Raw genomic sequence first — 18,365 nt, 5'->3', positions numbered from 1 at the left:
TTAATATATTCTAAATTCTGACACACACAGAGAGAGAAAATAAAAATTAAACTTTGTATTGGATTATACGAAAGAATCTGTTCTAGAGGGCAGCAATAGATCAATACCCTCCTCTTCTGAGTCTTTAAGGTGAATACACTTGCCAATTAGACATTTTCACACATCAGCAACCTTGGAAACTTCTCCTGGCTATAACCTCTTATTTTGCTTCGAAGTCCTAACTTGGTGTTCATTTGCTGAGCTCTTACTCTGGATAGCTCACATTGTTTCGTGTGGTTTTCCAAGGAGGACACTAAAAGCTTCTCTGAGAATCCAGGCAGGCAAAAGAAAAGTTATTTGAATGGGCTCTGTAGCGTAGCAATCTGTCACAGCAAAGGGGTGAGTCCTGCCGGAACGCATTTCTGCTACTCAAGACACAAACAAGGGAGAGATCACAGAAGGATACACGGAAGTGCCTGTCGGGGAGCTGAAGTGAGTGCCTGCAGGGAGACAAGACAGAAGACCAAAGGGCTCTCCCAGGACACGGGAAAGCAAAATTTTGAGCAATTTAGTATCAAGACCCCGGGATACAACTGCAGAAAATAGGCTCTGTGTGTTTGTGTGAGAGTGTTTGTGTGTGCTCACACATGTGTGTGATACTCAAAATTACAACTCCTTTGGAGCAAAGATATGACACTAAAAGCAGTGAGAAGCAAACAATAGCTACAGCTGTAAATGAAGTAATTCCTATTTCTGTACTAATCACATAGATTTGTTTTTGCAGACAGCCTGCCTATCAAAGATAGGGATTCTCTGAGTAACATGTTTGCAACAGTCTAGTAAATTCTTCTATTTGAACATCTCTTCATCACCTAAAGAATAACAAATCCAGAACCGAACACATCATTGTCTGCTCCCAAATATTTTCTCCTCCCAGCCCTTCTTCCTGCCTGAGATAGTAGCCTTCTCTTTTTCTAAAAACCATCACTCAGCTTTGAGAACTTGGAGTCATTCTTACTTCATTCTTCACCTTCAACTAGTCATCCCCCTCCAATCCTTTTTGGAAGCAGGTAAAACGTAAATCACACACAAATAAAAAACAGTATTTACCCAGCCACCAAGCATATAGTCAATGTAAACCTCTCCCTCTTTGTTCCCACTTTCACCCCTGGTCGAGGATCTTATCCCAGAAGTATTTATCTGAAGTATTTCCTCAGGAGGCCCCTCTGCCCACTGCTTGTCATTTCAGTCCAAACCTTCCATATCTCACTAGCTAGGGAACACAAACACAGCCACATTATCATCCAGTGAGCAAATAGCGTTTCCGAGGCCCTTTTAGGTTTGCCTGAGGTTCAAAGATAGGAAGCCAGAGTCTCCCAAAGCCCCCCTTCCTCACTTTCTGAGGTCTTGGCTGGCTTAAATATGCCCACACATGGCCCCCAGTCTTCACTCCTGGGCCTACACAGCCCAGGGGCCCGGCAGCTCCTTCCTCTCAAGAGTGAACTACAAAAGCCTGGGTGCGACGCCTAAAGGTCCAGAGACTCTGTGAACACAGGGAGGCAGATCTGGCAGAACCTCCTTCCTCCGTGGGTTTCTTCCATGTGGGGGTCCTGAGGCCTTCATCCTTAGCCTAGCTGGCTAGTTTCCTCCCACTGCCTTTCCTCTCCAGGAGGTGGCAAAGCAGGACTGAGAGCTGACCAGCTGTCCTCTGCAGCTCAGAGACAAACTGAAGTGCTAAACCAAACAAAACCACACTCATCCACAGCAGAGCAAGGGCAACTGAGGCTTGTGTTGTCTGTGTCCATGCAGCGAGCCCAGACTCTTGCTCCCAGCCCTAAAGGAGAGAAAAAGGAAGAAGTGGGGGTGGGAGGAGGTAGGATCAGCAGTGCCCAGATGCACAGTTCTGTCTATGCACAAAAATTCATATTCCCAAATGAAGCTTTACCTCTTCATTTATTTCTTCTTGCAACAAGTGTTTTTTGAGCACCTACTACGTGCCAAGTATGGGACAGAACAGACAGGAGTCTCCTGGAGCATAAGCTCTGGTGTGGGAAATAGACATTTTTTAAAAATCAAGAGAAATAAGCAAGGTTGTTTCGGGTAGTGACAAGTCAGAGAGGAAATGAAGCAAGGTGCTGGGATGGAGAGTGCAGGGCCTGCTTAGGTAAGACGGTCCTGAAGGCCTGTCTCAGTGGTGACATTTGGGCTGAGCGTCAGCTGAACGGAGAAGAGGCTGCCCAGACTGTGCTCCAAGTCAGTGGCAAGCTGACAGTTTTCCCCAATAAAATTGGGTGGACACATGCCTCGCATTTGTATTAGTTTGCTAGGGCTGACATCATAAAGTAACACTAAAAGTTGCTTAAAAGACATAGATGTGTTGTCGCCCAGTTTTGGAGACCAGAAATCCAAAGTCAAAGTGTCAGTAGGGCCCTGCTCTCTCTGGAGACACTGGGGAAGGATCTGCTCTCGCCTCTCTTCCAGCTCTGACAGTTCCTTGGCTTAGAACAGTGTAACTCCAGTGTCCACACGGCATTCTCCCTGTGTGCATGTCTGTGTCCCAATTTCCCCCGTTTATAAGGACACCAGTCATATTGGATTGGGGCCACCCTGTTGTAGTATGACTCACCTGAACTAACTGTATCTGCAACAACCCTATTTCCAAATAAGGTCACATTCTGCAGTACAGGGGAGGTGGAAGTGTGGATTTCAACAAATAAATTTTGGGGGACGCAATTCAACCCCTAACCACATTTCTGTAATAAAGGAGCCCATCCAGAATGGGTGGAGGACCAGCTTTATCCAGTCATCCAACCTGCTCGTTCAGAGAAGGCTGGGCTTTCCACTCTGTCTCCCCCCACATCACAGAGCACAGCACATCAGAAACGAATGAATACTTGTTGATGGTTGATTAATGGTACATTTTACACTAAAATTTAAAAAGCTTGTGTTATCATGTTGAGATAGTTTGGGATTTGCTTGTGTGCCAGCAACAGTTCCCGTGCTTAGTAGCTAGGAAAGGCTTAAATCATTTTTAGGACTGATATGATTAGTAACTGTTCCCAGAGACCATGTGGAAAAAAATAGCTGGCATCCAACGCTAAGCCAGCCCCCTTTGTCTCCCGCCTGGGTCCCAGAGGCAGCAGAGCTGATGAGCTCAGATGAGGTTGGCAGAGGTCACATGTGTTGAAGATCCGGGAAGAGACACCGGTGAAAGTGCGGCAGCAGAATGCAGCCATCCAGGCCTCCAGGCAGCTCAGCCCCCTCGCCCAGCCTGGGGACACACAGCTGCCCGCTCCAACCTCAGAGGGGCAAATTCCCCGACATCAGAGAAGCAGCCCTGGGCCACTAAACGGAAACCTGGCTAGCGAGGAAGCAGCTGGTCTTGGCAAACAAGAAATAATGCCCCAGGCAAAAACAAAGCAAGAGGGAGCCTGGAAAAGCTTCATTCTGAGGAGCCACTCCCTCCCTAACCCAATTTTTAAATCCAATATAAAATTCAAAGGCTATTCAGAAAACACCGTGGCAAATTCCTTCAGTCTAAATTCTCTGTGATGAGAAATTCCTAGAAGGCTTTTCCTTTCCTTTCAAAACACTGGACAATTTTCTCCAACAGTATATCTAACATTGTGGCCAGCCATCTTGTTATCCGTTATTCTTTTTCAATGTAACACAGAGAACCACAAGATCTTGTGGAATTTCATTTCTGTGTTACACAGAATTGCATTTTGAAGTAGTGTTTATTATTTTCCTTTTCTTTTGATCTCATGAAATAAACTATTCATGACAAGCTACTTTTCATTGTTAAAATTAGATTTATGTATGCACATATAAATATAGCAATCTCTTATGAAATATAAGTTTAATTGATTTATTAGTTTCCTACTGTGCTTAAGAACTCATGAACTTGAAATTAACTGTGCATAACGGTTCTTCTTATAAGAACAGGGACTCTACAGATACAAATGAAACAAGGCAAAAAAGGTGAAATTTTCGGAGAAAGATCTAGTCAAGCTGGTTAGAGGTCTAAACTAGACATTTTGTCATTCTTACTGATGACAATAATAATAGCTCAAATTGATTACTGAGTACATACCATGTGATAGGCAGTGTGCTATGCCTTTTGTACCTACCTTAATTTAAATCCTTTCAACTCCATTAAAAATGATTGCTTAGAATCATTATGTGATTTAACCATGATCACAGCTAGTAATTGGGAAGAGTTGGGATTCAGACCCTAGTTCATTTAACTCTAAACCCCAGGCTTAGTTCAACATACTACATGGATTAAAATAGGGGCAAACACCATTAAAACATTAATCAAAGATTGAAAGCTATTGGCAAATACTACTGGTACATCCTTTTAGAAAGGTGATATATAAAAATAACTCTGTAAAAAAAGATAGGCAAATTCCAAAGGGTAAACTGAGGCATGTGGCTTTTTAAAACTTACTATGAAATACAGTTGTGGATGTATGAAATATCATTTTCACTATTTTGAAGGTAAAGTTCTAGAAGCACTGGAGACTTACAAGGATAAAAATTACATGATAACCTTTTATGCAACAGGCTTATTGAACACAACATTACGTGAGTGATGCTATTCTAAGAAGAACTAGTCATGCTGGGCTAAATTTTCCAAGAATGCAATTTAAGCCCACAGTAAGGTGTATTATAAAATGAATGGGATACCGTGGTTCAGACACAGCCCTCCGAATGGTCCATCTGTGGACCTTATCTCACCAATTCTCATTAAACAGTGATTTCATTTCTCTCCATCATCACAAGCTCCACTCCCGGGCAGTGTTCAGCTGCCTGGCTGGTCTCACGACACATGCAAATATGAATTAAAGGCGACCACACCACAAGACCAAGGAGAGTTCAGTAATACCCTTCCCAGTGTGAAGCACAGGGCCCCAGCCATCACAGATGGGAAAAAGAAATTGGTGGTCCCAGCAGGCCCTCTTTTTATTACCCCCTGAGGCCTCATTTGTAGCATGACAGTCACACACATGCACATGCGCACGCACACACGCACACACACACATATCTCAACCACTTTACCTGCTCTTTCCATCCCAAGCACTTGCAAGCTTAAAGATGTGTTTGGACGCTACAAAAATAAAATCCCAAACCTTTACAGATACCTTGTCATGGACTCTCACTGCTCCTTGGTGATACTTGTAAAAGGAGATATGTTTTCCTTATTAGCCATATGGGGAAATTGGCGTGTGAAATGTAAACATTTGTCTAGAGCTAGAAGGAGAGTCAAAGCCAGAACACGGGAGTGGAATTCTTCTGTCCTCTGACACCCCACAACATGGAGTTTTTGCACCTTTCCTATAGCCCGCATTCTTTATCACATGATAAAGTTACTTGTAAATTTGTCTTTCCTCCCTTATGAGACAATAAGCCCTTCAGGGTGAAGAACTATTTCTGGTTCTCACCATATCTAGTAAGGTGCTCTCCAAGGTTAACTGTGCAAACTCCACATATGTTTATGGATTGCAACAAGAGGGCAAACAAGATACTAACAGTTCTTGTTAGCTGGATGGAGTCGGGGAGCACTGGCAACAGTGGCTGGCAATTATGGCAATGGTTGGGCAGGACATTAACGGGTTTCCTTTACGATACACACATTTTCCACCAGATCTTCTTACTGCTGGTCACCATGAATGGAAGACAGAAAGCACATGAGAGAAAGAGAGAAAACATACCCCATGGTGATTTCTAAAGCAGCTAGTGAAGGCTGAAGTAAGGGTGAGTGTGCAAGACAGCCATTGGAAGTACTCACCCATTCGGTTCTGGGTGCCCTGTAGCCCTACCAACCAATTACTATATATATATATATATAATCAGCTTGAAGGAAATCTCCCGGGAGTCACGTGTCTACTGGCTGAGATTAGCCTGACTGTGGCCCAGATAGAGGTCTAAACCAGTCCTGAACTACACAGGGCACAGCCTAGGGCTACACATGCTTCTCATTCTATTAAAGACCTGGACTGCGAGTCTCAAAGGCCAGCCATATAGTGAGTCATCTGCACTTTCCAGCCCAGCCAAGCCTTGGATGGCCAGAGCCTGAGCCAAGATCACAGGCAGCAAAACTGCCCAGAGCTCTAACAATCCACAGAATCCTAATAATAAAGTGGTAGTTGTTTTTAAGACACTAACTTACGGAGTGCATTGTTATATAGCAATAGGTAATGAGAATAAGTTATGGATTATTTGTTACATAGAATAGATAATGAGACTGATGCCTAAATAAAACAAGATTTGGGAGGGAGGACAGGGTGTTATGGGGAGGGGTGAGTGTATTTTGCACATGGAAGGACATGAATTATTGGAAGCAGGGTACAAACTAAGGTAACCACTCTTCAAAGATGCCCCTTCCCCCTGCAGTGAATCATGCCTCCTGTCATTCATGAGTAATACATAGTCCCTTTCCACAGAGAATGTGCGATCCAGAGAATGCGACAGAATCACATGGTATAGCTTCCAAAGTTATGTCATAAGCAACCTTGAAGATTTTGTTTCGGGGGAAGTTGTCTATTGTGTCACAGTCCAACTACTCTGTGACTATATGCTAAGGACAGGCCCATGGAAAGAGAAAAATGCCTGGTCTCTCCTCCTCCCAGCCAGCCTTCAGCTGCAGCACCAAACATGGGGATGAAGAAGCCACTTGAGTCTCCTGCCTCCAACTGACTCCAGCCTCAGCTGTGTCTAACTTCAATCACAAGAGACACTCCTGGCAAGAATCTTTCAGCTGAATCCAGTCAATCCACAGAATTTGGAGAGATGATATTAAGTTGTTCTTAAGCCAGTAAGTTTTGGGTTCATTTGTTACGCAGCAAAAGGTACTTGTTCAAAATATTAGGTTTGTACAATGTGAATATCTCAAACCTTCTGGTTCTTTTGTATGCAAACATTTTCTGCTTGTAGCAAATGCAAAATTTGGTATGTCTTCCATATGATCAAAATATCACCAGATCATTCCTATCCAGGTTCACAGACAAAAAAAAAAAAAAGTAAAGAGAAATCATCAGGCCTTGGACTTCAAGTGCCCACTTACAAGAAATTTCCCCTAGAAACCTTCTGGACTATAAACCCAGCAAATTAAAGAAGTCCCTAAATTATGTAGAAGACTGTGCTATATTGAAGAGTTGAACCAAAGGAGCAACTGTGGAAGAACAGTTGCTAGCTTGTGTAAGGAAAAATAGGGGGCTCGGGTGCCATGGCCAGCAGTGCAGGGAATGAGGTCATGGGCCCTCATGTGGCAGCAGAACTCCCTCCCCTGCCAGGCCTTGGTTCTGTCCAGATAGCCATCAATCTGTCTCTTACTCAGATGCAGATGCCGTCTCTCGTGGCACCGCTCATCCCCAATTTTCTCAGACATTTCTGATCTCAGACATGCACATCCATCCTAGAATTTCTTACCATGTGAGATACCATTCTGTAGCTTCGTAAGGGGGCATTGTGCAGGCTCTGAAGTAAGACTGACCTGACTTTGAAACCCTGCTCTGTCCCTTACTAGCTGTGAGACCTGGGTAAGTTATTTCACCTCTCTGAGCCTCAGTTTCCCCATTGATAAAATGGGGATAATAATGGTGCCTATATAATGGGGATACTGAAACCATTTCATGCACAAAGAGTGCCTGGAACATTGAACACACTCAGTGCTGTGCTCTGAATGCTGGTGGTCCCCAAAATTCCTATGTTGAAACCTAATCTCCAATGTGGTGGCACTAAAGGAGGGGACCTTCGGGAGGTGATTAGGTCATGCTGGCTCCACTCTCGGGAATGGGATTAGTGCTTCGACGCGACAGGCCTGAGGGATGCAGAAAGGTAAATACCGCACATCTTCACTGATATGTGGAAGGTAAATAAGTTGATTTACAGTAGAGAGTAGAATAGTGGTTACCAGAGGCCAGGAAGGGTAGGGGAAGTCAGGGATAGGGAGAAGTTGGGTAATGGATACAAAATGACAGCTAGATAGGAGGAAGGACTTCTAGCATTCTATAGCACTGTAGGGTGACTATATTTAACAACAATTCACTCTATATTTTCAAATAGCTAGAAGAGAGAATTTTTAATATCCCCAGTAAGAAGAGATGGTAACTTTTTTAGGTGATGGGTAAGCTTATTACCCTAATTTGATCATTACGCATTGCATACAAGTATTGAAATATCACTCTGTAACCAATATATCTGTATAATTATGTGTCAATTAAAAATGTTTAACATGGCACAGGTATACATATGTAACAAACCTGCACGTTATGCATATGTACCCTAGAACTTAAAGTATAATTAAAAAAAAAAAATGTTTAACTGTGAAAGAAAAGGGGCCTGGGGGAGTTTGTTGGCCCCTTTCCCCACATGAGGATACAGCTAGAAGTCACCATCTGTGAGGAGTGGGCCCTCACCAGACACGGAATATACCAGTGCCTTGATCTTGGACTTTCCAGCTTCCAGAACTGTGAGCAATACATTTCTGTGTGTATAAATTACCCCAGCTAAGACATTTCATTATTGCAGTCCAAATAACCTAAGACAATTAGGTATTATCTTATTCTTTAGAAATAATGTATATTTTCCTCTCTCTTCCTCCTCCTAGGAGTTGCACATACTAAACTCATGTCGCTAGAGGACACAGAGGCCCCTTTCAGCCTAATTCCCCAGAGGATTGGTAGCCTGTGCCTTGGGAAGAGGTAATTATTTTGCAGATAATTCATCCTGAGGGCAGAACCACTAAAGACATCTTCCCTGCCTTACCCCGCCCCAGCCCTCCCTCAGCCTCCTGAGAGGTAGTTAGGAGCCAGAGAGCAAGAGAACAAGAAGCGAGCTCCTGAACATGGTGAACCAAAGAGGAGATGAAGGACACAGGAAAGGACCCCAGAAGGGATGGGGGAGAAGGGAGTGGGAAGAAAGGAGGAGGAAGTCCCTCTGCCTATGGTGAGGGTGCTGGACCAGGGCCCACACTTCTGAGATAAACAGTGGGAGGCTTAGGCGTGGAACAGAACAGAAAAGCACCCACTTCTCAAGTCCCGCCTTGAGGTCTCCACAATGGTTTGGAATATATTACTTAAATCTCAAACACAAGACATCTTGGGTCTTAGAGCGGGCACTTGGCTAGCTAACAGCAAGACCTCTGCAGCCTGGGATATTGGACTACAGCACGAGGGCATACTGTTAAGCTTTCCACACCATGTAAGTACAAATCAGAAAAAGTCATTTCCAGACCATACATCCTAATTTGCAGGGGTGAGCGGAAATATACTTTGTGACCTTTTTTGCCCCAATGAAGTCAAGCGTCTCCGATGAACATCCTTCTATAGCCTCATGGCGCCTGGCTAAAGCAGGCAGCACTGCCCCAGGCCAGCCATGCTTGGGGAACTCCCCCCACCACCACCCCGGGAACTCTGCAGAAGCTGTCAGGCAAAGCTCCTACCCGGTTGTCACCCTTTGCTGGTCAGTGCTGCCTTGCATATGTTCCGTGGCTTTGCTCTGCTCCCCCGGGACCCGCAGATTTCTAGTTGACACCCAGATTGGCTGGATGTCTTCAGCCTTTGTCTAGGCCATTTTCTCCTGCCTGTCCCATGACAATACCCACTCTCCTTTGCCTCCCTAAGCAGCTAGAACCTCACTAGCGAAAAAAAAAAAGCACAGGGAAAAGCTGTTACAATGACGTTCCTCCTATTGGGACAGTGATTTGGAATTGCCAAGGATTTTCACATTTTCTTTCATTTGGTTCTCTCCACAGGTGTTGTTAGCTTTTTTGTTTTTTCTAGATGAGGAAACTAAGGCAAAGAAAGGTTGAATGACTTGTCCAAGGGCATTCATATTGTCCAAGATCATAGCCAGCAAGTAGCAGAGTAGCAGTCAGGCTATAACTGCTAGAGACCAACGTCTAGATGAGCCACAAACTTCCTCATCCTCCTTTCCACTGGTGCTGCCACTGTCAAGGTTCAGCACACCCTCCTGTCTTGCCAGGACAATCAATCAGCATAGTGTCCTCACCGTCTCCTGCAGTACGCCCTGCCAATCGCCTGCCAGAACATTCTCCAGTTATAGTGATATTATTTCTTTACTTAAAAACTTAGAAGCAGTGACAGAGCAGCAACAAGCACACCCAGTGACCAGATATTGGTTTTTAAATACCATTCTTCAATATATGCAACCAAGCCTCTCTGGAAAAATGGCTGATTCCAGGGCTGAGACAGGGAAGATACAACATATGCAATATGAGCCTGGAGCATCTTGCAATGCTAGAAAGTAAGAAAGTACACAAAACACACTCAGAGACACCACAGCCACAATGACAGGGGCAGGTCAAAATGACACAGGAGACAACCTCAAAGAATTCCCAAAGGCCAGAGCAAGAATGATTGGAGGAACAAAAATTAACACTAGCATTGGTTATAACCCAAGGGATATCCAAAGAGTTAAATGAGTATCCGTGAGTCCATACTGATGTAAATAAATGACTGGATAAATAAATAAATGAAGAAGAAAGGACAAATCTTCCTTACAGAAGAATTCCAAATAATAAATGTAAAAGGAATAATGAAGAGGAAAATCACTATTAGGACACCACAGTAATGACTGCTGCAGGCAAGATTCACTGATGAATACTAAAATTAGGAGGTGAAATGTTAAGAAGAAACAAGATATCTGCATAGCCTCAAATTATCTCCTCTATAATATTGATTAATTACTGTGGTTGTTTTAACATATGTCCACCAATTATTTGATACTCCTCTCTCCTCCAGGAAGTGGAGCTTAATACTCCTCCCTTTGTGTGTGGGCTGAATTTAGTGACTTATTTTCTGAAAAACAGAGTAAGAAAAAGGAAAAAGAATAACACTGTAGCCGGGCGTGCTGTCTCACACCTGTAATCCCAGCACTTTAGGGGGTCAAGATAGGCAAATCCTTGAGTCCAGGAGTTCGTGACCAGTCTGGACAACATGGCAAAATTCTCTCTCTACAAAATATACCAAAAATTAGTTGGGCATGGTGGTGCACACCTGTAGTGCCAGTGACTCAGGAGGTCGAGGGAAGAGGATCACTTGAGCTCCGTAGGTTGAGGCTGCAGTGAGCCATGATTGGGCCACTGTGCTCCAGCCTGGGTAACAGAGTGAGACCCCCAACACACACAGACACACACACACACACACACACACCCCACACACAAACCAGAGTAACATTGTGGTAGAGAAATTTGACCGACATCACCTTAACTAGTGGTCACGGTTCATGTCTCCAGTAATAAGTACTGTTAATTTCACGTATCCCCTGATACCATGCACTGACAGGGCGATTCACCTCTGTGGTATTCTTCCCCCAAATCCATAAGCCTGGGCTAAACATGACACAATATCAGATGAACCCAAATTGAGGAACATGTTACAAATACCTGACCCAGACTCGTCAAGAGTGTCAAGGTCATGGATAAGAAAAGATTGAGGAATGGTCACAGATTGGAGGACAGAAAGGAGATGGAACAGTTTATGCAATGTGGGATTCTGAATTTGATCCCGTAACAGGAAAAGGGCATTCTTGGGGAAACTGACAAAATATGAATAAAATCTTTAGTTTAAAAACAAACAGGGCCAGGCCCGGTGGCTCATACCTGTAATCCCAGCATTTTGAGAGGCCAAGGCGGGCAGATGACGAGGTCAGGAGATCAAGACCATCCTGGCTAACACATATCTAAAAACCAATATATGGTCCCTGGGTGGGCTTGTTGCTAACCCTGTCTCTACTAAAAATACAAAAAATTAGCCGAGCCTGGTGGTACACCTGTAGTCCCAGCTACTCGGGAGGCTGAGGCAGGAGAATCGCTTGAACCCAGGAGGCAGAGGTTGCAGTGAGCCAAGATCACACCACTGCACTCCAGCCTGGGCAACAGAGCAAGACTCCGTCTCAAAAAAAAAAAAAAAACAACAACAACAACTTCCAGTGTCTAAACAACAAAGTACAGACTCCTGAGTAGGCACACAAGACCCTTCTGAGTGTGACCTGAAACCCCTTCGGCCCCTCTTACCACCTCCTTCGTTGTGCTTTTCTCCCCAGCCATTCCACACCAAGGGAGGGCCAGGAAACCCCCATCAATCATATCATCTTGTCTCTTACCCTTTCCATGTCTTATCCCTCTGCCTGGCAAGGCTTCTGCCCTCTTCTCCACATGCCTACTCACTTATTTACCTGATCATTATCTTTATAAGGCCCAGTCCAAGAACTGTTTCCTCAATGAACGTGACTTTGACCATCCTCGAATCCCAGTGGCCAGTCCTCCTCCCTTCCTGTCTCCCTGTCTTTCATTGACATGGGGAATTTTAAACCTACTTTCATCAGTATCTATAACATTTTAGTGCATTTCTGTAAGTGACTGTCTTCCTTGTCTAGGTAATAAAATTCTTGAGGAAAGTTGATCTCATTCATCTTTTATAGCTTCAGAATTTAGCACACTGAATGAATTAATGAGTGAACAAATGAATGAATAATGAATGAACACATAATGAGCAAACTCACACTAGAAATTTATTGGCTAGAAATTCATAGATGTGTAAATTCATCTCAGCTCTGTAGATACGTTTGAAGAAAACTTTTGCTCAAAAAATTTCAAAATGCTGTGTGGGAACACATACATCGATTCTATAAACACATCTTGAGCTCAGCAGAAATACTGACAAAGAGTCAAACCTCCCTCAAAGAAGCAAGCCTCACAGAGGGTAGAGGCCCTGGAGCTCACCTCTGGACACTTTTCATTCTCTGTACTCAGCCAGCTCAATTAAAATAGCCTTGCACAGAGCTGCACTGGGCCTCCTTTAAATGCACAGCATTAGCCAGCCGCAGTGGCTCATGTCTGTAATCCCAGTGTTTTGAGAGGTTGAAGCAGGAGGATCACTAGGGACCAGGAGTTCAAGACCAGCCTGGGATATAGAAAGACCCCATTTCAATGAAAGAAAATAAAAATTAGCCAGGCATGGTGGCACGTGCCTGTATTTCTAGCTACTCAGGAGACTGAAGTGGGAAGATCACTTGAGCCCAGGAATTCAAGGTTACGGTGAGCTATAATCATGCCACTGACCTCCAGCCTGGGCAGCAGAGCAAGCCCTGTCTCAATAAATAAATGAATGAATAAATAAGTAAAATGCACAGCCTTTCTGTCAGTCAGATCCCCACGTTGAAGTAATAGACCTTTCAAAACTCTCCCAAGTCAACCGAGTTGCTTCCTACTGTGGTTGCAGAATCAAAACTCCTTTTCCAGGGCATCTTTCAACAAACATAGATGAATTTTGAGTTCACTGCCATTTATCTGGGCATCTTTAGGAATTCTATATTCCTTCTTGCAATGTGAGCATTTGAGTAAGTATGTAACCACACCTCTTACAGTAGGAATTTGCACTCTCATTTGAATGTTGAGGCAGCTGGCTTTCTGTGTTTTTGTTCACATGCTGCCTCAAAAATAAAAGAGCAGTTAGAACATGTGGGAAAGGCAAAAAGTAAAGTAAAATAAAATAAAACAATAGCAGAAGCCGTGCTTCTCAAGGTGTGTTAAGGACAGAAGAATAGTGTCTAAAGTTGAGCAAGAGTTCTCCAAGCATGAAGATCATTAAGTATGGATTGGTCTGGAAAGAAGATAGAATTCATTGATCTGACCATTACCAATAAATCTATCCATTAAGCACCTACTGCATACATACATACAAAGCACTGTGCTAAAATTGTGGCAGGTGCACCAAGGCTTAACATTACTGTTTCTACCATGACAGGAAGAGCAGTCTAGAGAAGGAGAACATTAAATGCATTTGAAAAGATGACTAACATGACAAAAATATGGTTGAAGTTCAGCTTCAAAGAGGTCTCTCCTTCCCAGGGGATGCTGGACAATAAGGTTTGGTCTTAGGACATCATCTTGACAATAGAGATAATAGCCTCTACAGCAGTCTCTGCATATGACCAGGGCTCAGAAATGATGCTATGTCTCCCAGTCTCAGTTTATCCATCAAGGAAACCTGGTTTCCCACTTCCCATTGCTTTAGAAAAAGGGCACTTCTCTCTCATTGGCCAATACATTCCTAGAATATAGGCAGAGGATAAAATATCTAATTACCTTTTAACTCAACTATGTTAGCTAACTGCAGGGCAGGAGCATAATAAATCAGAACACTGTCACAGTTGGGCTCATACGGTTGGTCCATCCAGTTAGCCAGTACAAAGTTATCTCTTGACTCATGAACTCTTTTGAACCAATACAAAATCACCTTCTGAATCTCCAATATTATGGCCTTCTGTCTTTTCAAAACAGAGGAAAAATGCACCTGAAATGGGAGTTTTTCACATACAAGCTTTTCTTTTCATCTCAGTCCCTGAGCTACAATAGCCACAAAGAGAATCTTAAGAAAAACACAAGTTTGATAAATGTGTTCTGAAGGAGTTCAGAGATGGGCAAGTTTAAAGAGAAGTTGAGAGTTCAGCTTAGCTCTGAGGAACAAAAAGACATACAATGGTGATGAGAAGGACAGATATTCCAAGCAAGCAGAGCAAAGGCACAGACAGAAATGCATTGGCAGGTTCAATCCCTTCCTGGACTCACCAATGCAGTGGCTGCATGCAGGGGCAGTGGTAAATGTGGTTAGAAAGTTGGGTTGACAGCATATGGGGATGGCCTACAATGCCAGGAGAGGGACTTTCCTCTGTGAACGGGAGACTGGGAACTATTTTTGATTTGTGTTGAGAGGACGGCTACATTGAGGGCAATATCTTAGAAAGCACAAATAGGCTGCCTGGATGGATGATGAAGTCCTGGAGTCCAGAGGGAAATAGTGGAGACTTTAATAGCAATTTGAATAGAAAAGAAGGAGCGTTATGAGAAAATTCTCTATACCCAGATTGGGTGTAGAGAAAAAGGGAAGAAATGAGGTAACTCCCAAAGGAACCAAGAGACCAGCAATGCAGTCTAGAGAAGATTCAAGACTGGAGCCAGCTGCCCAGGTTTGAATTCTGTCTTTCACACTCATCAGCTGTGTGAAATTAGAGGAATTCACTTGGACTTTCTGTGCCTCAGTTTATCATCTGTGAAATGCAGATGATAATAAGTTGAGCATCCCTAATCCAAAAATGTGAAATCCAACATGTTGCAAAATTTGAAACTTTTTGAACACTGAGGTGGTGCCACAAATGGAAAATTCCACATGTAAGTACTTAACACAAACTTTGTTTCATGTACAAAGTGATTTAAAATATTGTATAAAATTACCTTCAAGCTATGTGTATAAGGTGTATACAAAACATAAATGAATTCCATGTTTAGACTCAGGTGCTATCCCCAAGATACCTCATTATGTATATACAAATATTCCAAAATCTGAAACAGTCTAAAATCAGAGACACTTCTTGTCCGAAGCATTTCAGATAGGACACTCAACCTGTAATATTTGCCTTATAGGTAGTTGTGATATTGAGTTAAAACATGGAGAACAGTGCCTAGCACCTGGCAACAGCAGTATGCTTAGAAGCTATTGTTGGTGCCGCACTTGTTATGCAAAAATCAAGACCAGTAGCAGTAGGGATAAAAACTAAACCCTTTCAGAAATTGCTCTGGTGAGAATGGAGACATTAACTGGAGGAATATATCACAATAAGTCATTTTACATTTATCATTAGGATATGAAGTCCCCATTCATTGCCCCTGCTTCCCTAATATGTATTTCCCCAGCTACCCTCATGTGTCCAGACCTCCTAATGCACCCATCCTAAAATTTCTAACCCTAGTTTATTTGAATGGAAGTGAAATTTCATTTGGGATACTGGCTGAAAGGGGATTTTAAAATCATTTCTTAAGGAGAAAAGCATTGCTCTTAATGCACTGAGAGAGCCAGAAGCCTCCAAGAGACACGCTTTTCAAAGGACATTGCTCTGAATATTATATAATCTGGGCATCTGAGGATGAAAATAAATCCCAGGCACATTTCCCTCTTGCCCTGCCTCAGACAAGGGCATTGCCAACGCTCTCAACCACATTTCCCCAACTACAAAGCAAGGATAAAAATATAAATATTACTCTAAGAGGAACTGCACTTGTTTGAAAGAAAAGGAACAAGGGAAAAGAAATAAAGAAAAAAGAGAGTGCATATTTGGAAACTATTACACATTATTAAATTGGGAGGAGGGAGGCATTGTGGCATCTAAACACTTAAGGCAAGAAAGGAGCTGGGAAATAGGAAAACTGGCCCTAGCCTCTTCTCCACAACCGAGCCACAGCTGGACTTGGAACAAATTGCTTAATCCTTATGTGCCTTGCTTTATCCTGAGATGTCGTGAAATTTCCCTGATGTCTGATCCTCCAGGTTCCTTAAGTGGCAGGTGGCTGGAATAAAGGCATCATTTTCATTCAGCTGGTTTTCATTTTCTAAATATAATAAATGATGAAGGTAGCAATGATCAGTACTGATTTAACACAACATCCAAGGGGTTCAAGGTGTCTATAGACACCTTCATTACTCTCAAGGTTTTTGCTATTTTTGCTCTACATTTGCTACCCTTGGTAGTGACTGTTGGCTCCAAGGTATTTACAGTCAAAAAGCCTTTCTACTTTAGACAGAAACTTTACTCATGCTGTTTTAGAAGATCCCGAAGTGCAATAAGTCTATCCAATAGTTGGAGGAAAGATAGAACTGAAGTTTGAGGCAAGTTGACACATAACTTTTTTCTGAAATAGGCCATCAACATTCAAGATAGATGGAAATTTATGATTTGATGGACACCCAAGCTTTTTGTGCATGTACAGGCTCTTCCTGGTGTGCACAGTCATGCCTCTGGTCCTTCACAGGAAGGTTTATAATGACCTCATTTCCAGACTCAATTCCACTCCAATTCCTGAGCCAGTTCTACCTAAGGCCAAAAGTCTATAAATTGTCTCAGGCCGCCCTGAGCACACAGGGCATCACCTTGAACTAGCAATAGGCCCAGACACAACTGCTGGGTTTACACATTTCCTCCAAATTCCCTTGCTGTTCATTTATCATATCCAGTTCCTAGATTCCCAAACTACTCTGGGTCAGCTTTCCCTGCCATCAATCCCATGCCTACCTCCCATGCGTACTCTCCAGGAGTCCCATCACTCTCACCAGTTACCTTCCTAGTTGCCCAGACACAGACTGGATAATGGCCATCTCAACAATGGCTTACGGAGACATGTGACCAATATCCACAAAGTCTCTCCAGGCCTTGAAATTGTGTCAATCCTCTAGAACCTTCTAATGGCCCTAGAGAGGGGGGAACCCTGAAATAATTGACATTAAGTTCGCTACCAGCACAGTGTGATAGAGGTTCTAATAGAATTATATTTTAGAAAATAAAATAATTTCACATACCTCTCTGAGTTTGGAGCTGCAGTCCGTATCCCTACCCTTTTGCCAGCATCCATCCTCCTGGGATGGGCCTGCTGCAGTCCCTGCTGGCTGGCATGATGCTGCCAATGGACAGAACTCTCCAATGGTAAGTGACTCCCCACCTGACTCCTGTGGCTGAACAGCCGGCTTCAGCACCTGCTTCCTATAGTACAAACTGTACCAAAACACTTCCTCTGCCATTCCTTCCATCTTGGTAGGGACAACCCAACCCTCTTGCCACTTGATTTTCTCCTAAAAACCTAGTGCACTCTCTCTTAACCAATGGGTCCTCTCCCCAGGAAGAAGCACATACCCATAAACACAGGGAAACATAGTTTGGCCACAAGGATTCACTGACCCATCAGAGGCCAATGCATGAACTCCAGATTAAAAATCCCTGCCTTTGATACATATAGCTCAACACACATTCAGTTCATCTTGCCTACCCAGAAACCAAGAAGGGGCATGGACACCCATCCCCAGGTCCAAGCCACTGATGGCAACTGTAGATGCTGCTAGGCAGCCATCTGGATTGACTGCCTCAAAGAATGACCCCTTCTGGGCATAATTCCAGAACACTCATGTGTAAAATTTATGGCTTTACTTAGAAACTAAATAATGCATGTCATTTTAGAAAGATACATCTTAATTATGCAATAATCCATTTAAAATAGGTTTCAGTGGAAGGATTGGGGAGAGATTAGTTTACAATCTCAACTGGGAATACATACCAGTAATAAGTGCCCCAACAATGGGAGCAGAGACCTTCCTGGCCCATCCTGTCACCTCCCAAGCCTTAGGGCAAAGCTAGGGAGGGAATACTCCAACATCAACCCACTGATTATGTTTTCTGTGGCCTAGACCAGAGGTTCTAGAAAAACAGATGTGGAAATGAACAGCTAAGATATTGAAAATGGATCCAATTTTAGCAGATACCATGAAGAGCTAGCTGTACTTTCCTTCCTCTTCCTTTTTCCTCATGAGGGTTCTGTG

The sequence above is a fragment of the Piliocolobus tephrosceles genome, chromosome 18 (assembly GCF_002776525.5).
Source record: "Piliocolobus tephrosceles isolate RC106 chromosome 18, ASM277652v3, whole genome shotgun sequence".
Classification (NCBI taxonomy): domain Eukaryota; kingdom Metazoa; phylum Chordata; class Mammalia; order Primates; family Cercopithecidae; genus Piliocolobus; species Piliocolobus tephrosceles.
The sequence above is the reverse complement of the archived record's forward strand: the minus strand, read 5'-3'. Positions refer to the sequence as shown.